Source organism: Sciurus vulgaris (genome assembly GCF_902686455.1).
Source record: "Sciurus vulgaris genome assembly, chromosome: 13".
Classification (NCBI taxonomy): domain Eukaryota; kingdom Metazoa; phylum Chordata; class Mammalia; order Rodentia; family Sciuridae; genus Sciurus; species Sciurus vulgaris.
In genome coordinates, this window is record NC_136474.1 from 11821536 (window position 1) to 11845060 (window position 23525).

At 43.9% G+C, this 23525-nt stretch overlaps 1 long non-coding RNA gene across 1 annotated transcript in view; it reads right to left on the reverse strand.

Moving 5' to 3' along the window:
* The window catches only part of LOC306643021, a 657668-nt gene extending 655840 nt beyond the window's left edge, over positions 1-1828 (reverse strand). Inside the window, exon 1 of the long non-coding RNA XR_013758781.1 lies at positions 1728-1828. This is a non-coding gene — a long non-coding RNA (uncharacterized lncRNA). The remainder of the gene's footprint in view (positions 1-1727) is intronic.
* Positions 1829-23525: the final 21697 nt, after the last annotated feature.

The window sequence follows — 23525 nt, forward strand, 5'->3', positions numbered from 1 at the left end:
TGGGATTACTCAAATGTGTTTGTTAGAGACATCTGATTAATTTATAAAGCTATTCCATGGAGTAGCATACTTAAAAACATTATTCTTTGTATATTAAATGTGTTCATATTTTCCAGGTATACAAGCCTTTAAAGCAGAAAATTTATCAAGCTGCTGTTCTCCAAATTAAACATGTAATGGTAAACCTATCATTTAATGTTCTATTATAGGATCTGTCATCAATAGGGTATATATAACCTAACATTGCACACATATAAAGATTGCTGACATAACTCTTTAGATCCACATTTCCATCAGAGAACAGAGCTCCATCTGATCTCAGCTTAATCTTCAAAAATCTGTGTTTATATACTCCTTTGCCCCTCACTGAAAAGCCCCACGTTACCTGAGATAAGGCTCTGCCTCACCACCCTGCTACACATTACAATGGCTCCAAAGTAAGCCTGACTTTAACTCATTTAAAGTTGTGTTCAAAAGTTTAATGTTTGTTGTAAAGATTACTGTGATCTCAAATGGGAACTCAGCCAAAATTCAAAATAGCTATTGCATAAACTGAATGTTTTACTGTTGATGACTCCATTTTGTATTTTCCTTGTAAACGCTAATTGTTGCCTGATCAATATTTTGCAGAAGTACTGCTTCAAGAGCTAACATCATAAATTAACTTGGAATAGTAAGCCACCACCTACAGAATAATGTAAACCCCAATTAGATAAAAGGGGGGCAAATAACTGTAAAGTTATAGATATTAAAGCTAAAGCCCAGTACTCTTACTTTACGACTGGTGAGACTGTCTTGCTTGATGGTTAAGATCAAACTTAGAGATTGAGATTAAATACAGAGGTCAAGAAAAATCCATATTTGGGTCTTGCCCTCAAAGTCAGCCTGAACCCAGGGAACAAGAGGACTTCTCCAAGGAGCTTTGCAACTCTGGGTCATACAACCTCCTGACCAAGGAGATTGATGAGGCCGCTAGAGGAAAAGCCACTCAGTGCATCTGCTGCACAGGAGGGTCATGGAAAAAGGGAGACATCCCTGATGCTTTCAAGGAAAGCCACAACATCGAGAAGACCCTGCCTAACCAAATGGCACTAATGGAGCTCAGAAGCTGCTCTTAAGTTCTCTATGAGTGACCCCTGTCGAAACTCAGCTGACTCTTTAACAGACAGGAACAGGTCACTTTGACCAGCTTGATCTTAAACACCTAGCAAATCAGTTAAAGCCAAAGTATAGCCATTCTTGGGCATTTAAAAATAATAGTAACCATCAAGAGAAACTGCCAGAGTCAGAAGTTTTTAGTCAGTTTAAGGCCTACAGATACAGGTAGGCTTAATCTATGTTTGCTAGTAACAGAAGTATAGAGATCTCTACTAAATGTTGTGTTCATATTCCTGATAACCTAGACAATGTTAAAGCTCCCAAATAAAGGCCTGTCCTCTCCAGCCTTTGCTAGGCCTTGTTATGGGAACAACTTCTCAGTTCTTCCACCCCCTGGTGAGGAATTATCGACTTCCATCATCTTTATAATATGCATTAGCATGTTCCAGATCCTGCAACATTTATATTATATCAATCTCATTTCAGTACTTATGTCTTTTTGTCTTCTCCCATAGAAGCACCCATCCCCAGATGCCTTTACAGCCTGCTCTCCCCCCAACCGGACTTCTACCATGAACCCCTCAATTGACCCGATTTCTCGAAAGGAACCTCCAAACTGCTTGCCCCACGCTGCCTACTTCCAGCTCAAAGAAGTCAGATCTGTCATCACCCCTTTCCCCTACAGCAGTGAAGGAGTTCCTAGTATTAGAGGGGTAAATGAAGTCAGAATTGGGGACAGGCAGTTAGTGCAGAAATAAGGGATCAGTCACAAAAAGAACTGGAGAGCAAGATTTTTTTATTTTTTATAAAAATAGAAATGGGGGAATGTAAGGAATCCGGCCTCACAACCACCTGTCAATCTGCGTTCCACCCACCTCTCCCATTACAGGAATTTCCAGCCTCCCCATCACCTGTCAGTCTGCATTCTTCCTGCCTCTTACATTACAGGAATTTCTGGCTTACGCTGCCGTACGTTACATCCTAACATGCTATTGGTTCCTCGGAGCCTGTGAGATTCCAATATCTGGGAGAGGCCGGGCGCCATCTTTCTCTTTTCTTCTTTCCTTTTCCCCCGAAGCGGACATGAATCATCCGCATAAAATAAAGTCCCTTGTGTGAGACCTCGTGTCTGCTGAGCGTTTTTCTGGGAGCTATTGATGAGCCATAACTGCCCCTAATATCTAGTCTCTGGTAGGGGCATCTGGAGAGCTCTCATTTGGGTCATGACTCTGGTCTTGGGACAGGTTCCCATCTTGGTCTCTGAGGATGGAGGATGAGTCTTTTGTCTTGGAGAAGTCTCTGGCTGTGAGGACATCACAGAGGATGGAGTAGCTGGTGTTGAAGGAGATGAGGGGGCTTAAGGGCAGCCTGTTGCCTCAGTGGTCCTAACAAAGTTGAGTACAGTGGCACATAAGGTGGTGGATACTCTTCTGACTCACTGGGCAAAACTGGTTCCTTTTCTGTGTTTTCTTTGTCAGGTCTTCCCTGTTTTCCTGCCTCTTGTTGGGTCTTAGATGTTGTTCTGGTTCAAGCTAACATCAGCTTGGATTTTCATCTAGACAGGATCTAGGGGGCTGTTTCTGTACTCTTTCTTGCCAGCAATTGATATAAGGGAACTGGTCTGGGTGCCCAGGGGTTCCAACCACTATTTAAAAGACCTCAGCAATGATTTTCTCATCTTAAGATCCTTCTGGCAGCCAGTTCACACCTAAGGTTGGTCACTCTAATTCAGAGAGTATGCAACATTTCCGTAATGAGTTCCACCCCATAGTTTCCCTTAAAATCTTTTTTAAAGTTTCTCAATGTACATTCCAAGGGACTCTGCCTTGTGTGCCTCCCATGTTCCATCCTGCATTGGTGTCGCACACTTATGACAAGACTCACTTCATTCATCTCCAGTCATTCCCCTTGTGGGACTTAGGGTCCTCTTAGACTTGTGGGTCAGTATCAACCCCCGACCTGGAGCATCCACCTAGATGTTGGTTGGTAGACTTCTGCCACAGACTGTATGAAGCACCACAGAAGCATGGATTGGGACTCCAAGCTTACTTCAGCCCTTGGATTGGGTCAGAACCCTTCCTTTGTCTGTGTCATTCACACATATATGATCAGTGCAAATTTTGTATACCATCCAAATCCCAAAAATTCCACAAATTCCAAATCAATCTCTTCCACCTGCTCAGGCCTCTATGGGGAAGTCGGGTGGGCCTCCACTAATGGATCTGAGTCCCATCTGTTCATTTAGGCAGTGGTCCAAGTTCCCTAGTCCTGGTTTCTGCTCCTCATGGGTTTGGATGTACTTTGGGGTAAGCTCTGGGCACTGGATGAGTCATTCCTCTGTCAGGCAAAGAGCTGCTCTTGTTGTACACTAAGGGAAGCATCCTCCACCATCCTGGGGAAGCCTGACCCCAGAGACAAGAAAGGCAGAAAAGCCATCTTCACCCCTCAGTCCCATCTTGGTCACCAAATGATGTAGGATAGATGCCCTCCTACTCACTGTCCACTCCTAGCTCTGCTCTCCTGCTCCCTGTCCCTCCTTACCCTTCCTCTCTGCTCACTGTGCCTCCTAGCCCTGCCCTACTGTTCACTCCCCTCCTATCTCTTCCCTCCTACTCACTGAACCCACCTAGCCCTGCCTTCCTGCTCACTGTCCCTCCTGGCCCTGCCCTCCTGCTCACTGTCCCTCCTCACCCTGCCCTCCTGCTCACTGTCCACTCCTAGCCCTGCCCTCCTGCTCACTGTCCACTCCTAGCCCTGCCCTCCTGCTCACTGTCCCTCCTAGCTCTGCCCTCCTGCTCAATGTCCCTCCTGCTCACTGTCCCTCCTTGCTCTGCCCTCCTACTCACTGTCCACTCCTAGCCCTGCCCTCCTGATCACTGTCCCTCCTGGCCCTGCCCTCCTGCTCACTGTCCACTCCTAACCCTGCCCTCCTGCTCACTGTGCCCTCCTGGCCCTGCCCTCCTGCTCACTGTGCCCTCCTAGCCCTGCCCTCCTGCTCACTGTGCCCTCCTAGCCCTGCCCTCCTGCTCACTGTGCCCTCCTAGCCCTGCCCTCCTGCTCACTGTCCACTCCTAACCCTGCCCTCCTGCTCACTGTGCCCTCCTCGCCCTGCCCTCCTGCTCACTGTCCCTCCTTGCCCTGCCCTCCTGCTCACTGTCCCTCCTTGCCCTGCCCTCCTGCTCACTGTCCCCTCCTTGCCCTGCCCTCCTGCTCACTGTCCCTCCTTCCCCTGCCCTCCTGCTCACTGTCCCCTCCTTGCCCTGCCCTCCTGCTCACTGTCCCCTCCTTGCCCTGCCCTCCTGCTCACTGTACCCTCCTTTTTAAATTCAACAACATGACCCTCCCCCATGGCCACCCACAGCCGAGTGCTTGAGGCTCTTTTGTCCTTGCTCCACATGCCCAGGCAGATGTGCACTGCCTGTTTGTTCTGGGCAGGCCGCCCACAATCATGCACTGCTGGGGAGGCCTGAGAACCGGGCAGGCTCTTAGAAAGGATCTGTCTTCCACTCCTGTGGCTCTGGCACTTGTTTTAAAAGGGGAAATAAAGTAACACTTGCCTTTAGGTATAAAATGGACTTAGAAGGCATTGATACAGTCACTGTGGCCTCCCCAAGTGCTGTTCCTTACATTGTGCTAGGTGTTGGGGATTAACAAAAAAATGGATGAGGGACTCAGAAGAGAACAGAACTTAACAGGAATGAAAATATAAGGAACTTGTGAATCAGGCTTGCAGCCAACTGCATTTGCTCCTACTGTTCCAATCTGCAGCCTGTACAGCAGTGCCTTGAAGGTCTAGAAGCTCCAAAGGACTTGCATTTTCCAGTGTTTCTATAGTTTGCTTTCCCTGTGTCCTAACTTGCTGTCCATCACAGTCCATCCTCCAAGAGGCCAGCTACTGGATTACAGTCACATTGGTATCCCCACCACTTTCTCAGACATAGGAAGGATTGGAAAACGTCCATGGATAATCTACAATGCAAGAGCAAATAATCTTTAACAAAGGTTTGAGTGAAAACAGAGAATGCCTTCGAATTCCTGAACACCTTTGGGTGCTGACTTGATTTTGGTGTTGCTAAAGTTTGGTGATGCAGTCACTGAAATGGAAACACTGTAGTGTAGCCTATCAGAGAAGTCTGAAGTCAGTTCCTGTATGGGTCTCCCTTTCTTTGTAAAATGAGACATGGAATGCCTGAGCGAGACCCACAGGAGTTAATCAGAATCTCTGGGAGTGGAGCCCTGGCATCAGTGTTTTTCAAAGCTCCCCAGGAACCCTCAGGAGTTTGGAAGCAGGATAGAATGAGGTAAGACCCCTTCTCTCCAGGAAGCAGAATGCCAGCAATTGTAGGTCTTGAAGACAGTCTCTCTGACTTTGAGTAAGGAGATACAAGACTTCTGATTGACAAACATCTGTACTTCATTGCTAATTAAAAGAAGCAATTAGAGAATTCTGGTACAAAGAAATATTTGGAAGCTGGAGGGACTGGTGGTATGGAAAAGGTTTGGAGAAGTCAAGCATCACAGCCCAGATAGAGGAAAAGTGGTCTGAGAATACTCCTGCCGCTTCAAAGTGCCAGGCAAGTGGGCTTGGAGAAAAGCCATGCAACATGACAAGGCATGCTACTGGAGTCACACTGAACAAACTCCTCATATCCCTCATGCTCATGAGCACCCTATCTAGTCAAGTGGGATTTTTATTTTTGGACCAGAGATTGAATCCAGGGGTGCTTAAACACTGAGCCACATCCCCAGCCCCTTTTATTTTTTATTTTGAGACAGGGTCTCACTAAGTTGCTTACAGACTCACTAAATTGCTGGGGCTGGCTCTGAACAGCCTCCAGAGTTGCTGAACTACAGACATGTGACACCATGCCTGGCTTAAATGGGAATTTTGCCTCAACCTGGACAAATAACCAGAGTGTAATTTTCAGCCTATGGTCAAGTGCTTTTCTTTTTTGTTTTAAACAAAAACAAACTACTGAAAACTATCAAGATAATAAAGAACAAGGAGTCTGAGAAACGTCACAGCTCAAAGGAATCTGAAGGAGACTTGAAAACTAAATATATGTGGCATTTAGGATCGGATTCTGAGACAGAAAAAGGACACTAGGGGAGAAGTAAAGGCTTTAGTTAATAATAAAAACATCAACAACAGAAGCACAGATGAACCCAACACACACTTCACCAGCAAACATGAAAAGGTGATTAACATCTCAGTCATTATGGATATCCAAGTTAAAATCGCAGTGAAATTTAAAATAGCAAGCATTGGTAAGGATGAAGACAAATTGGAACACTTATATATACACGTAACAAAAAAGTGTGACCTGTGGGTGGAATAGTTTGCAGTTTTTCATAAAGTTAAAATTAGAATTATCATAGTACTCAACAATTCTGTTCCTAGGTATTTACCCCAAAGAACTGAAAAGATGTGTGCAAACCAAAATGTGCAGGTGCTCTTTCCATTTGTTGAATTCAGGTACAAGGGGGACAGGCTCAGAAAAAGTCCACGAAGAGAAACCTGGGTATGAGTTGAGGCAGGTGGTGAAGCGAGGACTGCTTATCATGGAGAAACACATTCTGATTTGCAAGTTATTGGTGGCCCTGAAATGAGTAAAGTGCATTGTGTTGTTTCATGTGGAGGAGATACTGTGGTAGGGCAGTGACCACTCTGGAAGATAAGTTGAAGTATGCAGTGCACTTTACACCACCATGGCACAGTTGCTGTCAGCTCAGCACTATCAGAAAACCAAATGGCACTGGAGGCCGATCCTTACACACCCAGCTCAGCCAAAGGTGTGACACAATCGCACTTCTTAAAAAAACCCGTCAGGAGAAACCAATGTGTGGACACCACAGTAGTGTTAGAGGTTACTTTGTACATGTTATATCAGCGCTTACAGGCAACTAAGTGATTATTACATTAATATGGGAGAACACAGTGTGGATATCATGAAGAAATAAAAGGCCACAGTCTGGATGTTATTATTTAGCAAATGGTCATGCTAAGTAATTAGGTTAGTATAAGAGGCCACTCTTTGGACATTACTGTGGTATTTTGGGCACCACTGTGTATATTACATTAGTATTAGAGGCCATAATGAGGACATTATGTTCATATTAGAGGCCACTCTGTGCACATTGTATTAAGACCACAGGAAAGTGATTAGTACCAGATGCCACAAAAAAAGACATTAGTGTCACACAACTCATTGAGGGTAATATGAGGGACATAAAAAGCAGGGTTGATATTATATTAGTGAGAAGGGATATTAAATGACTGCCAGAAGGTTCATTTGGAATATGAGTGTCAGAGGTCACAGTGAGGCTATTACGCAAGTGTCAGAGGCCACAATGGGGATATTGTGTTTCAGAAGTCAGCTGTGATATCATATGAAACAGTAAGGATGTGTTTGAATGTCAGAGGTCACAGTGAAGATATTATTTGATGGTCAGAGGTCACAGTGATGATATTAAGTGCCAGTGGCCACAATAGGCACATTATGTGTTAAGGCCAGGATGTTATATGAGTGTCAGAGGCCACTGTGAGGATGTTATGTGCAATAAGGAGGCCACAGTGAGGATACTGTATGAGTAACAGAGGCTACAGTGAACAAATTACAGGAGTGTCACAGCCCACAGTGGGAATATGTAATTAATATAAGAAGCCACAGTAGAGTTTTATATTAATTTTGGATGCTACAGCATGGATAACATATCAATATTAAAAGTACAGGGCAGCTACTAGTCTTAGAAAATGTAGTGTGGTTATTACACTAATAGTAAGGACCACAGTGTATATATTATATTTAGATGCCATACTATTGATATGCCATTGATATTAAAGGCCAAAGGGCAATGATGCTAAATTATGGATATAACATTAAAGGTAAGAGGGCAACTACAATATTAATTTTAGATGTTGTGGTATAGATCACAAATTAATATTCAAGCATACAGGATAGCTATGATATTAGATTTAGCTGGAATGATACTGACATTACATCAATATTGAAGGCCAAAAGGCACTTATTAGCTTCAGATGCCATAGTATGGGTATTATATAAGTATTAATTATATTAATATTAAAGGTTACAGGCCACCTATGAGTTACTAATATTAATAATGAAGATCACAGGGCAACTAAAATATTAAAATATCCTGTAGTATGGATATTATATTAGCATTAAAGACCACAGAACACCTATTATATAAATTTTAGATGCTACAGTATGGATATTATATTAACATTAAAGGCCAGCAAGCAGCTACTATATTAGTTTCAGATGCTACAAACTAATATCATATCAGTATTAAAGGCCACAGAGCATCTAATTTTAGACAGAATACTAGGGATATTATATTAGTATTAAAACCTACAGGGAAGTTATTATATTAAGTGTTATAACATGGACATTGTATCAATATGTAAGTCCCCAGGGCAGCTACCACACTAGTTTTAGACACTATGGTATGGATATTATATTCCTATTAAAGGCCACAAGGCAGCAATTTATTACTTTGAGATATTATTGTATGCATATCATATTAGTATTAATGTCCACAGTACTGATAATATATTAGTTTCAGATGCCACATTATGAATATTATACTAGTATAATAAGCTGCCTCACGGCAGATTTGTGAGTTTCAGGTGCTGAAATATGAATATGTTATCAGTAATACAGCCTTGGGGGAGCTATTATCTTAGTTTTAGTTGCAAAAATATGGATATCATATAAGTATTAAAGGCAATAGGGTAACTATTACATTCACTTTGGAGGCCACAATCTGGATATGATGTTAAAAATAAAGGTGAAACATCCACTATTATATTAGTTTTGGTTGTTTTACTATGGATACTGTATTAATAATAAAGCCCACAAGGCAACTATTATATTACTTTGAGATGCTTTAGTACAGATATATTACTATTAAAGGCCACAGGCAAATATTCTATCAGTTTGAGGTGCTGCAGTACAGATATCGCATTAGTTTTAAAGACAACAGGTCAACTATGTATTAGTTTTAGATGCTATAGTGTGGAGATCATATTGCTATTAAAGGCCACAGAGTGTTTTTTGTCAGTCTTAGATGGCATATTATAGATATGATATAAACAATAAAGGCTATAAGTTGTCTATTACGTTAGTTTTAGATGCAATGTATGGATGTAGTATTAACAGCCACAGGCAGCTACTATATAAGTGTTTGAAGCTGTTATATGTTTATATTAATATTAAAGGCCAGGGAACAGCTATTATATCAGTATTTATATTATAAAACGTATATCATTATTGAAGGTCATAGAGAAGCTATTTTATCAGTTTTAGATGCCACAGTACGGATATTATTAGGAAATCAAAGGTCAATGACAGCGTGAAATCAGTTTTAGATGCTACAGTTATTAATACTAAAGGTCATAATACAGCTATTATATTAGTTATGGATGCTATAGTGTGGATATTATATTAGTATTAAAGGCCACTGGGCAGCTCTTATGTCTGTTTTAGATGTTATCATGCAGATATTATATTAATAATAAAGGTCATAGGCAGTTATTACATTAGTCTCACATGCTATAATATGGATATTTAGGCAATAAAATCCAGAAGGCAGATATTATATCACTTTCCAATGTAATAATATGGATATAATATTAATATGAAAGACCATAAGGAAGCTAGTACATTAGTTTTATTGGTTTTAAATACTATACTATGTATAGTATATACTTATTAAAGTCACAGGGCAGATACTGTGTTAGTAACAGATGCTTTACTATGAAATTCATATTAGTATTAAAGAGAAGAATGCATTAATAGTATGGATACTATTTTAATACAAAAGTTACAGAACATATATTAGTTTCAGATTGCACAGTATGGATATTATATTAGTATGAAAGGACAGAGGGCACCTACTCTAATATTAGATTCTATACTATGGATATCCTATTAATATCAAAAGACACAGTGTAGCTACTGTATTACTTTCAGATTCTACAATATGGATATTTCATTAGCATTAAAGGACACAGAGCAGCTATTAGTTTTTAAACATGTTTTTATTGTCGATGGACCTTTATTTTATTTATTCATTCATATATGGTGCTGATATCGAACCCAGTGGCTCACATGTGCTAGGCAAACGCTCTACCACTGAGCCACAACCCCAACTCTATATTAGTTTTGAATGGTATAGTATCAATATCATATTAGTATAAAAGGCCACAGGGCACCTATTATAATAGGTTAAGATTCAGAAGTATGATAAAGACCACAGATGCACTAGTTCACTGGTTTTACATGCTCTAGTATTTTATATTAGAATTAAAAGCCACAGGGCAGCTATATGTTAGTTTTAGATGCTATAGTATGGATGTTATATAAGTATTAAATTCACAGAGCAGCTATTATATTAGTATTAGATGCTACAGTATGTATATCACATTAGTTATTGTGTTAGTTTTAATTCTATAGTTTGGGTATCATTTTAATAATAAAGGACACAGCAGTTATGAGTTTTTGAGGACAATATGGTTATCATTAATATTAAAGGCAAAGGGCAATATATTAATTTTAGCTAATATATAATAGATATCATAATAGTACTAAGGACAGAGAGCAGGTACTATTTTAATATTAGATGCTAGAGTGTGGATATCATATTAGTAATAATGACCAAAGGGCAGGTATTATATTAGTTTCAGATGCAACAGTATGGATTTCACATTAATATTAAAAGCCCAGGGCAGCTCTTATATTAGCTTAACAGAATTCCACTTTCCTGTCTCTCCACATAGACATGTAACTCTGCAATTGTTCACAGTGTAAAAGTCAAGTCTCTTGGATAGATATGATCAGTCTTAAGAATTCTGCCATCAGAAAACTCCATTTTCCTGGATAGTCACCTAGAATTCAACAGTCCAGCACATCTCAGTTCTTTGGTCCTCCACACAGAAGCCAGAAGACCTGATTCTTTCCATGCTAGAACGCGAGTACTCTGACTCTACATTTAGATACAGCAGGCCTGGTTGTCTTGGGATTAAACACAATTCCCTTCTCTCCATATAAATCTCAACATTGTTTATACTATATCATAAAACTCCATTTCCCTGACTCAAAAAGTATAGATCCCTGTGAATCCTGCCATCAATAGAAAAGCAGTCCAGACTTGTGCTTCCCTCCAATTTGGATACTGTGTTCTCTGGCTCTCTGTGAAAAGCTCAGCATTTCTAAAGTTCTGAAACTTTAGAAATCCAGTTCCCTGACTCTATATAGAGACCAGCAGCTTTCAGTGTTCCGCTATCACAGAATCCCAGATCCTTGGATCTCTAAACAGACTCCACCACCCTTGGGTGTCCTGACTTAATAGATCCCCAGTTCTCTGGCAATATGTGAATATGCTGTAGTCCTGAATATTGAGTCATGATAAATCTCCAGCCACCATATAAAGTCAAGCAGCCCTGTGAATCCTGCAAGCATAAAACATTAGTTCCATGGAACTCCACATAGAACTCAACATCCTTGCACATTCTGCCATCAAGAGAATCAACACTGCCCACCTCTCCACCAAGAACACAGCATGCTGTGAGGCCTGCCATGATAGAACTCCAATTTAGAGCTTGGAATGCAGAGATCACCATCCCTTAGTGTCCTCTTACATAAAAACATATTTCCCTGTCACTGCACATAAAAACCAGGATCCCCGTGTGTTTTGCCATTATAGAATCCCATTTTCCTGATTCTCAATGTAGATTACTGTAGCTCTTCGAGTCAGAATCCAAGTTCCTTGGCTTTCCAATTAGGACTCAGCAGAAATGGGTAGACTGCTAACTTAAAATATCAATTACATCCTACTCTTCATACAGCCCAGCAGCCCTGTGAATCCTGAAATATAAAGTACCTATCTTCTATGGCTTTCTGAGTAGTCCATTTGCCCTGGGAATTCTGCCACCCAAAGAAATAATGTTCCCTGGCCCTCCTTCTGGAGCCAGTGGTGGTGCCTATCCAGTTCCCTTTCTCTCCTCCAAGAGCAGAGAAAAACTGTGAGTCCTGAATTCACAGAACACCAGTTGTTCCTTGGGTCCATGTGAATCCCAGTAGCTTGGAAATCCTGAAATCAGACATCCAGTTCCTTCTCTCTCCACATAGAGACCCTCAAGATTGCAAAACCTGCCATTATAGAACTCATTCTATACACTTAACTCAGTGTATCTGGTCAGCACACAGTCCAGTTCCCTGATGATCACATAGAGATCAGCAAAACTGTGAGTACTGCTCTCACTGAAATCCGCTTTCCTGGCACTGCAGGTAGAGCCCAGCAGCACTGGGAGTCCTTCCATCATTAACATCTAGGTCCCTCTCTCCCCATATAAAGGTCACCAACCTTGTGAGTCCTACTATTACAGAACTTCATTCTCTGCTGTTTCACAAGTGTCTACCAGCCCAGTGTATCCAATCATAACAGACTCTAGACCCCCGATGTTTGCACAGAGCTCAGCAGCACTGAATATAATATCATGGAAATCCAAGTTCCTGGCACCCCAGATAGAGTCAAGTAAACCTGGAAGTCCGTCTATTAGAGAACGGAAGGTCAATGACTTTTCTGGATCTCCACAGAGAACCCAGCAAGCTCGGGTGTTGTGTCATCATATATGCCCAATACAACATGCTGCAAAAAACACACAAGTTTCTTAAAACCCCAAACCATGGAAATAGATTTCTTATTTTCAATTCTAGAGTTACTTTTATATTCATGCAAAATTTGAAAAAGAGAAAACTAAACACACACACACACACAAACTGGGTGCCCAGGCGCCCAGAGCGCCAGCCACAGGGCCCCGGTGCCTGGGGACGCAGATCCCTAGGCTGACCTCAGAAGTGCGCACAGGTCGTGACCCCCGCCCTTCCATCAAGTTCCAGGAGTTCAAGCGCTGTCGACGACGACTCTGCCCTAGTACAGGAAGAGCTCCGCCGAGTTCTCGGCCACCGCGTCCCTCCGGCTCACTGCAGCCCTGGCCCCTGCGACGTGGGCTCGGGGGCGCAGCCCCCTCTGCGTTGAGGCGGCGACCGGCCTTCTGCCCGGCAGCCCGGAGCGCCAGTTCGCCACCGCCCTCCACCGTAGGGCCCGCCGCGCTCAACCCGCGGGGCTCCGAGGCTGGCCCGGCGGCACGTCCGAGCGCGCCCCGGCCCGGCCCGCAGCCGCCACAGCCCCGCGTCCCGCCTGGCGGCGCCCGCCCGCTCCCCGCCGCCGCCGAGTCGCTTCCCACGCGCGCCCCGGGAGCCGCGCTCGCCAGGGTGGAGGGGCTCAGGCCCGCCGGCCGACCGGACGCAGCGTCCCCGCCGAGCGAAGGGCCTGCGCGGGACCCCGACCGCTCCGCCGCAGAGCGGCCTCCTGCAACACTGCGCAGGCGCGGCCCGCCCCTCGCCCCGCCCCCTTGAGGCCCAAGGGTTAGGGTTTCCCTGCAGGTTTGCCGCGCAAGGACACAGGTATGTCCGAACGCAGCCCACGCCCGGCTCAGCAGGCCAACAGGTGCAGAGTGTGGCGTTGTGCACAGGGGAGGGTGGCCAGCGGTGGAACACTCCCCTCTCCAGGGAGGACTTCACTGCCCAGAAGTCACAGGGAGCTCAGTTCTGATCTGTGGCTACCCAGCTGAGCAGACCCACCTTCGAGTCCTGAACCTTTCTCAGATGCTCCCTCTAACACAGGGAGCTGCCGACCACACTACCGAAGGTGCCGAGAAGCCCTTGATGCCTCTCAGCAGAAACCGTCGGGTAATTCCCAGGGCCTCTTTTTTTTTTAATTCAAAATGAATCTCTTTAACTTGTGTTGAACCGTTGGGGTTGAAAATTTGCACCTGCTCCCCATGGGGTGCTGGCCTGTCTCCCCAGGTACATTTCTGCCTAGGTGCCCCTGAAAGTTCAAACAGCAAGCATCCTGGCTCCCCGGAAGGCATCACAGGAGGCCTGGCTTTCAGGCTAATGTACCCAGAAAACCAACCCAGCCGTACATGCAGAGGCACTTCTGCCAGGTTCCAAGGCCTGTCTTCCCCCTGGCACCTCCTGCTCCTGTGCAGGCCAGAGTCTTAACTCTGAAGGGAAACGGCCCTGCAACAGCCCCACCCCAGCTCCCAGCTTGCTCACATCCAGCCGTGAGTCATCTGACCCTTGATAACCTCATCAGTTCATGTCAACACCAGCTGAGCCCTCCTCAGCCACACGCTCTCCATCAGGAGGAAAGGAAACATGCAGTGCTCATAGGAAGGCCTTACCTTGCTGGAGGGTGGGGCTGGCTCAGCTCCATGGCAGACGTGGGGCCTGGGATGGCAGATGGTCTGGCAGCTGCTCTGGGGTCCTGGCAGGACAGTGTTGGAATGGGCTCTGCATCAAGGCGGTCCAGGTGACACGATACCGCAGTCCTGCTTTCTACACATCAGGATGGCTCTGACCCATGAAGAGATCTCCCCACCAACACATCTCCTAGGTGCTCAAGGCAGATCCTGAACACTCTTCTGTCAGTGCCCAACCCTGTACAGGGTCTGATCAGAGGGAAATGTGACAGCCATGAGTAGAACCACTCCATGAGTCACAAGGCAGCTGACAACAGGTGTCAGAGCAACTTCATGGAGGTGGATCAGTGGGCACATGTGGAGGAGGAGATGGGAAGGGTGGGCTTGGGGTATGATGGAGATGGGAGGTCATCAGGACCAAGTCAGGGAGCAGGAGGGAGAGCAGGGACAGTCACTCAGGACAACAGTGACTCCTAAACATGTCAACACATGCCACCACGTGGCCAGTCTTGCACTCCTGGTGTGCTCCAGGGAAAGTGAAGTGAGTTTGCAGAGTACACACGTACAGGAATGTTCACAGCAGCCTTCTTTGTAATGCCCTAATCACCAACGTGCAAATGTCATCCACAGGAGGACAAGTAAACAGCCCTCATTCACCCACAGGGACACAGGCGGCTCTGAGGCATCTGTCCCACCCTGGCCTCTAGCCATCAGGACAACAGAATGTTCTTCTGTGTTCAATCAATCAGGCTGTTTCAGCAAGCAGAGTATGTGATGGGGGCTGCTGCACCTTCCTCACATATTCCCTAACTCTGCCCTCACTGAGCACCTGCCTTGGGTCCCCCAGTCTTCAGCTCCAAGAATTGAAAGACCTCTCTATCCCAGGGACCTAATCCTGGTGGCCCCTAATGGAGAGAGGGCAAGTGTGGTGGTGATGATCCCCTCTTCACCAGAGAACCCCAGATCACCCCATCACATTCCTTCACCCCAACCCCCATCTCTGCAGTCCCCTGAACTATCTCCCAGCCTGGAGACCTGGTCATAATCTCTCCACAGAGGACTCCAGACCACCCCACCACAGTGTCCACCATCTCTGTGGTCTCCTAGAAGTTCCCCCATCTTTGAGGTCCTGGTCTTTCTCTCCAAAGTGGACCCCAGATACCCCTTCACAGCCCATGCCATCTCTGAAGTCCCAGAGACCTTGGTCATCTCTCTCCAACAGTTCATAGCTTTGATGTTATCAACAGCAGATTCTCACCTAGGCTGTTCAATACCCTCCCCAGCCTGTTCAAAACTACAGTTTGGAACATAAAATCAGATCCTGATACTGCTCAGAAATGCAGCAGTTTTGTCTGAGAAATTAAAGGCCAGGAAGAGGCTTCTGGGGTCAGGGTGATCTCAGGAAGGAGTAAGCCCTGCACACCATCTGAAAGAAGGGATTCCCACATCTGCTCTGATGTTTGGGATGTTCTTCCACTTGAGGCCAGAAGTTTTCTGTTTCCTGACAGCATAAAACCCAATTTCCTTGGCTCTCCAAGTAGAGTTGAGAGCCATGCAAATCCTGCCATTGTAGAACTCCACCTCCCTGAATCTTCGTGTAGAACCCAGCAACCCTGCACATTATGCCATCAATCTAACCCTTGTTCTTCATGTAGAACCCAGGAGACCAGAAAGTCCTGCCATCAATATAACCCCAATTCCTTGCTTTTAATAGACCTGTGAGTGTTAGCATCACTCACACCTGGTTAGCTGGCTCTTCACCAAGAGCTCCGAAGCCTCAGGAGACCTTCCAGTGGAGAACCCTAGTTTCTTGGCACTCCATGAAGAGCTCTGAAGCTGTCAGTGTTACTGAATTTAGGCATTCAGGTTTTTTTGTCTCATGAATTTGAGGAATGAAATCCACAGAAACAAGGGTGAGAGCAGAGCAACGGGTTTATTACAGTAAAAGAAAGTAGAGCTCCTGAAGGGGACAGGCCCAAGAAAGGGCAGTCAACAGGTGTCTGTTGTCTAGGGGTATTTAAAGGCATATCTGATGGATGAACACAGGTGACTGTGGGGTGAAAAATGCTAGCAGGGACCAATCAAGCCCTTTAAACTTTGGGTTTAATAAGCCAATTAGAAGTGCATAATTTCAATACATTATTTACATACTTAAGAATATGACTCTCCCTTGGTGTTTTTTGACACCTGTTAGAGGAAGCATTTCAGGCTGGGTCTGTTTGTGGTTGGTCACTGCTGGGGGTAAGGACAAGGGTAAATAAGGAAGGGCTTGTTGTGACTGCAGCTGTGAGGAATGGAAGCAGTTATTACAGGTCAAAAGGCGGCATGAAGTAGCAAGTCACAGGATGTATTTCAGACCAATGTCTCTTTTCAGGTTGACATGATGTCCCGCTACCCTCCTGTCCTTCTCCAAGGTCCTTATCCTGGATGACTATGGGAGATCTATCTTCCTGCCTCATCAGCATCTTTCCATGATAGACTCCAGTTCCCTGTTCTGCACAGAAATCTCAGTTTTCCTGCAAGTTCTGCCAGCACAGAAACCCAGTTCCAAGGCACTACACAAATACTCTTCATCTTTGTGAATCCTACCATCATAGAATGTTCATTTTCTAATTCCCCTCATACAGTCCAGGAGACATGTAAACGCTGTGTTCATTAAATAGTGAGGTCCCTGCCTCTTAACATATATCTCAGGAGCCATGTGTATCCTGCCATCGATAAAATCCAAGTTTCTTGGCTCTCCTTGAAGATTCTGGAGTCCTGTGATTCCTGCCATTATATAACCCCAGTTCCCTGGCTCTCTACGTAGAACCCAGCAGTCCTGGCCATCATGCTATCATATACTCCAAACCCTGTTATTCACATAGAGATCAATAATCTGGTGAGCACTATCACCACAGAAACCAGCTCTGGTTTTTGGTCATTACAGAGTGAAGTTCCATGCTAGACATTTTACTACTGAACATCCATTCTAGTACAGACATCAAATAATTCCTGTTATGTGACTCTACATGTAAACCACAGGAGAAATGCACATCCTGCCATCAAATAATGTTCTGTTGCTCCTCACAAGAACCCCAGCATCCCTGAGAATCCTGCCACCAGAGGAACCCAGTTCCTGAATCTCCACTAAGAACCCAGAGTATTGTGTGTCTGACCATCAGAATCACATTTCTTTGGGCTGGCAATTCTGCAAGACCTGACATCATAGACTCTCAGGCCCCTGAGCATTACCCCCAAATCCGAACTGTCCTTTGGAATGTGACAGCATAAAAACAAAGTTCCCTCTGTCTCCAGCAGAGGCCAACAAACCTGCAATTCTTGCCATCCAAGAACACAAGATCCCTGACTCTTCATGTAAAACAGCCATCTATGGTGATGTTCCACCATCACAGACATCAGTAGTTCTTTTTTTTTTTTTTTTTTTTTTTTTTTTTTTAACATGTAGGGATCAACAGCCTTGCATGTATTGCCATCATAGAAGCCTGGTTCCCTAGCTTTTCACATACAGCCCAGGAGTGTTGGGAGTTCTGGCACCACTGAGACTGAGTTGCTTGTCTGTCCATATAAAACCCAGCAGATCTGAAAAACCTACTCCCTCGATCACCTAGTTAAACTAAACGGTCCTACAAATCCTTCCTTCATTAGTTAAAAAAAAAAGTTTCCTGAGTTTCCTGTGTCTCCACATAAAATTCAGCAGTCCTGTGAGCACAAGCGTAAGTATAAATGCAGTTACGTGGCTTTCCACTGTTAGCCCAGCGTCCCTGCAAATCCTGCTAACATAGTACCCCAGTCACATGGTACTGAGTAAAGAAAAGCACTCCTGACAGTTCTGCCGTCATATAAAGAAGCTCCTTGCTGTCCACTTTGATGGTAGTACTCTCAGTGCTGCTGATCTGAGAATGCCAACTATATGGCTCTCCACAATGAGCTCAGCTTCCCTGCACATCGTTCCAATTATATTACCCATATTCCATGTCACTCCAAGGAGAGTCCATCTATGCTGATAATTCTACAACTAATAAAATCAAGTTTTCTCCTCATAGAGATTACCAGCACTGTGGGTCCAGTCACTGTAGAACCCATCTCCTGGCTCTCCACTCAGCACCAACAATCCTCTAGATCCTTATATCACAGAACCCAGAACCCTGGGATTTCCACATAAATCCCAACATTTCTGAGAGTCCTGAAATAATAGAAAGCCAGCTCCCTGACTCTCCATGTGGAGCCTACCTGACCTGGATTTCGTGGATGTCCAGGACCCAGTTTCCTGGATGTTCACTTATAGTCTATCAGATTTGTGATTGCTGCCATCACAGAACATTTGTTCCCTGCATTCAACTAGAATCCAATGGCCCCAGGAATCCTACCATCATAAATTCCAATTTACCTTGCTGTTCACAAGAATCAGTTTTGAAAACCCTGCCATCATTGAACTATGGTTCTATTTATCTCTGTTTAGATCCCAGAACCCTCATGAGACATGTCATAATAGAAATCAACTTGTCTCTTTTGAACATGGAGAAAAGTAGCCTTGTGAGTCCTCCCATCATAGAACCACAATTGCCTGATTTGAACATACAGAAAATCAGTCCCACCATCTTAAAACTCCAAGTCCTTCCTCTCCAAAGCTAGTTCTGCCATGGTAAAACCCCATTTCCTTGGCTGTCCAAGTAGGACCCAGAAACATTGCAAGAATTACAATCATGGAACCCATGTTCTCTACATCTTCATGTAGATCCAAGTATCTCTGAATTTCCTATTATCATAGAACCCAGTGGTTAGTCTCCTCAAAGTGTTTAACAGACCCAGGAGTCCTGCTATTAAAGAGCACCAATTATGTGGTTCCGCAAATAATGTCCAGAATTTCTACTTTGTTATATCACAGCATGGTGTGTGAGGTCAGGTTGAAAGCATGGGAATGAAAAAAAAAAAAAAAAAAATCATATGGACAGACAAACTCAGAGAGCAGAGAGGGGCAATTGCATAGCAGAGTGACTACAGTCATTAATAATGCACTATGTATTCCAAGGCAAGAAAATATTCTCAATTTTATCCCCATACCACTGAAAATTATTTGAGATGAAAGATGTGATAATGACTGATTAGGTTATATCATACATACACATATTTGTGATGTTAAAGCATTACACACATATGCAGTTACTGAATTCGCAAGACAGATCCAATAGGCAACAAAGACACTCACTTTACACAGCGTAATGGTTCTTTTAGTAATAATATGGAAGTAAGAGCAAAAACAAAACTGATGGGCAAGAAAGAAAAATGTATCACCTGATTGGGGAAACACCAACACCTGAAGTCGTGTAGCTGGGGAGTCCTGGGGCAACTTTTCATGGTCCTGACTGAGAAGTCCCAGGCAGAGCATCTGCTCCAGAGATGAGACTCTGAGGTCTTATTCCCAGGAGGGCTTTTTAAATACAAGGTAGAGCAAAGAAAGCTCCATTCTAACCACCCGCCTGACCTAGCGATTCCTTCAAGGACAATTCAGAACTCCTCAAGGACTGGCCAGATCCCTGAAGGAAGTGTTATAACCTTGAGATAGTGAATGACTGTTTTCATGTGCCAGTGAACCAAACCCATGGAGGAGTCAGCATTCTTTGGATATTCCATCAAGGGTGTGCAAAGACCACATGGCACATGGACAGGAAGATCTTTAGGATTTTCCCTAGTCATTTAGTACTGAAACTTCCCTCTGAGTCCCATAAATAGTTAAAATTCTTACACATCATGAGAGGACATGGAGTAGGCATGAGCATGAAAGCTTGAGCCATACCCCTCGGAAGGATGACCACATAGCTGAAATAAAAATCCAGGACCACACACGCATTACTGCTTCCACAGCAAGTCCTCTCAATATCCATATATCCAAGTCAATTTAAATGGAGTCAATATTTGTGGGTGCTTTATTGACCCACAGGGTAACAGATGGAGAAAATATAGAGTGACTTTTGGTGTGTTTTTAGTTTCTGAACAGGACTTGCAGATAGTCTAGTGGCTCGTTTGAATGAGAATTTTGTTCTTCCTTGTGTGGTGGCATGTGCTCCTGTAAGAGAGGACAGGTTTAGTTTATGTATCTTATACGGACTGAGTTGTGGAGAAGCTTTGGAGACCATGTCGTACACCCTGTATTTGTACACTGCAAAAAGTATAAAAAGCATTATAAATCATGAAACAGAATAAGAGAGGCATTGAAACTCAAAGGATATCTAATGAAATAAATTCTGTGGGAGTTTTAAATGTCCTATGAGTTAATCCCACAATTTTACACTTGTTTCTGGTTATACTTCCCTGTGGGGTGTCCAAGATTAAACAGGTGGTCCTCTCTTGGGCTCTTTTTGTAAATTGCTGGAGATCACTAAAGTCTCTCTGGGATTACTCTTAGGAAGTTAGTTCATGAGGAACTGCTTGGCGTCTTCAGTCTTCTTTTTTCTACCAGTCAGACTTTCCAAGAGCCAGGGTGGGTCAGTGTCTAATGACCACATGGCTTCCCATGGAAGCAGAGAGAGTATGTCCCTCTTCAGTGACCTTCCTTTTCACAGAATATATACTGCTGGCTCCCCATCATTGGGTCTTCACAATCCCCATGCTTGGGAGATTGTACGACTCTCTAGTTGTAGGACCTGTAGGAGTACTGCCACTCTATAAGGTAAGTTGTTAAAGTTGAAATTCAAGACGTGGATGCCTGGTGTTTATTTTCATATCCATATATCATTCCTATAACTCTCTTAATTTCTCCATTACTACAGGAAAAAAATACACACAGAGCTGATTTTTGCAAATAATACTTCCCAAGTAAAGTTTGAGTAACAAGTGTAAAAAGAATTAATGGAGATGTTATGGCACTATTTGCCCAATAGTATGTTTTACTGTTACACAGATCCTCTAATAGAGTAGAACTGTGTGATATCTGTAACAAAATGACATGATTTGTTACATGACAGTGCTATTTTAACACTCACTTTTATTTAGTTACAAATTGCAGACATAATGTGAGTACAAGTAAAAATTCACTGAAAGCTGGGCATGGTGGTCCATACCTGTAATCCTTGGCAGGCTGAAGAACTTTCACAAGTTCAAAGCCTGCGTCAGTGACTTAGCAAGGCCCTAAGCAACTCGGTGAGACTCTGTCTCAAAATAAAAAAAATAAAAAGAGCTGGGGATGTGCCACAGTGGTTATGCATCCCTGAGTTCAACATATGATACAAAAAATAAAAATTAGAAAATTAAAATTCAGTACAAAATCCAAAAAAATATTTCTTTTAGATATACATGACAGGAGAGTATATTTTGATACATTATACATTCAGGGAGTATAACTTATTAGTATGCCATTCTTGTGGTTTTTCATCATGATATTCATTGTGTAATATTAATATATGGATATAGGAAAGTCACGCCCAATTTGTTCTACTGTCTCTCCCGTTCCCATCCCTTTTCCCTTCCCTTCATTGCCCTGTCCTTCATTGCCTAATCCACTGAATCTCTATTCTCCTCCCAACCCGCCCTTGTTGTATGTTAGCATCCACATGTCAGACAGAACATTCAACCTTTGATTTCTGGGATTGGTTTATTTCACTTAGGTATGATAATCTCCAGACCCATCCACTTACCACCAAGTCATAAAGTCATTCTTTTTTTATGACTAATATTCCACTCTGTATATATTCCACCTTTTTTTATTCATTCATCTGTTGAGGGCACCTAGGTTGGTTCCACAGCTTAGCTATTATGAACTGAGCTCCTATAAACATTGAGGTGAATGTATCACTGTAGTATGCTGATTTTAAGCCCTTTGGATATATACCAAGGAGTGGGATAACTGGGTTGTTTTAGTCAGCTTTTTTGGTGCTGTGACTAAAAGACCTGACAAGAACAAATTTTAAGGAGGAAAAGTTCACTTGGGGACTCACAGTTTCAGAGGTCTCAATCCACAGATGGCAGACTCCATTCCTTGGAGCTCAAGATGAGGCAGAACATCATGGCAGAAGGGTGAGGTGGAGGAAAGAAACTCACATGATGATCAGAAGTCAGATACAAAATACATACCCTAAGGCAAGTCCCCAGTGACCCATCTCCTTCAGCCAAATCCTACCTGACTTCAGTTACCACGCAGTGAGTTACCATCAGGGAATTAATTCACTGATTGGGTTACAGTTCTCCTAACACAATCATTTCTCCTGTAAACCTTCTTGCATCATCTCCTACATGAGCTTTAGGGGGATGCCTCGCATCCAAACCATAACACTCTGTACCTGACCAGCCAAAGATGATGACCTTCTCACAATGCAAAATACATTTAGTCCACTCCCAAAAGTCACCATAGTATCAACATTTCCAAGATAGCCCGAAAGTTTAAGTCCAAAATCTCCTGAGACTCAGGGCAGATTCACAGCATGAGTGCCAATAAAATTCAAAAGCAATTTACAAGTATCCAATATATAAAGGCACAGAGTGAACACTTCCATTCAGAAAAATGGGGGTATACACATAAGAGATAGGACCAAAGCAAGACCAAAGTACAGCTGGGCAGACAAGTCCTGTAGTTCTGTGTCCACATTGAGCACATGCGTGTGTCCCCTCAGAAGGGCTTGTGTAGCTCTGCCCCGTGGTCTTGTTGGTTATAGCCTAAGCGGCTTTTCTACTGTTCGTCTGCTCCACTCCTGCAGCTTTCCTCACTGGATGTTCCACAGTTAGGTACATTTCTTAATCTTGGGAGTCTCCACTGCCGCTTTGGCTTCCTCCTCACATCTCCATGCATGGCCCTCTCAGAAGGTGCCCATAGGGACTCTGACCCTGCTGTACTTTGCCTGGCCTCCCTTTGAACTCTTGGTGGAAGCCTCCATCTCCTCCAACTCTGACATCCTGCATTCCTGTACAACAAGCATGACTGGTTGATGCCAAGGTCTGTCATTATCTTGAGAAGTAGACAAGCCTCCAGGCACCCTGGTTGCAGAAGCCTTGGAGTACCTAGGTGACTGAGCACACAGAATCAACTCACTAGGCCCCCTGGGGAAGGGTGCCCCAGTGGTCTCTTCTTAACGGAATTTTTACTTTTACTCTCTTGAGTCTGAGATGGTGATCTTACCAATTCAAGGGGTGCCCTCAATTCATC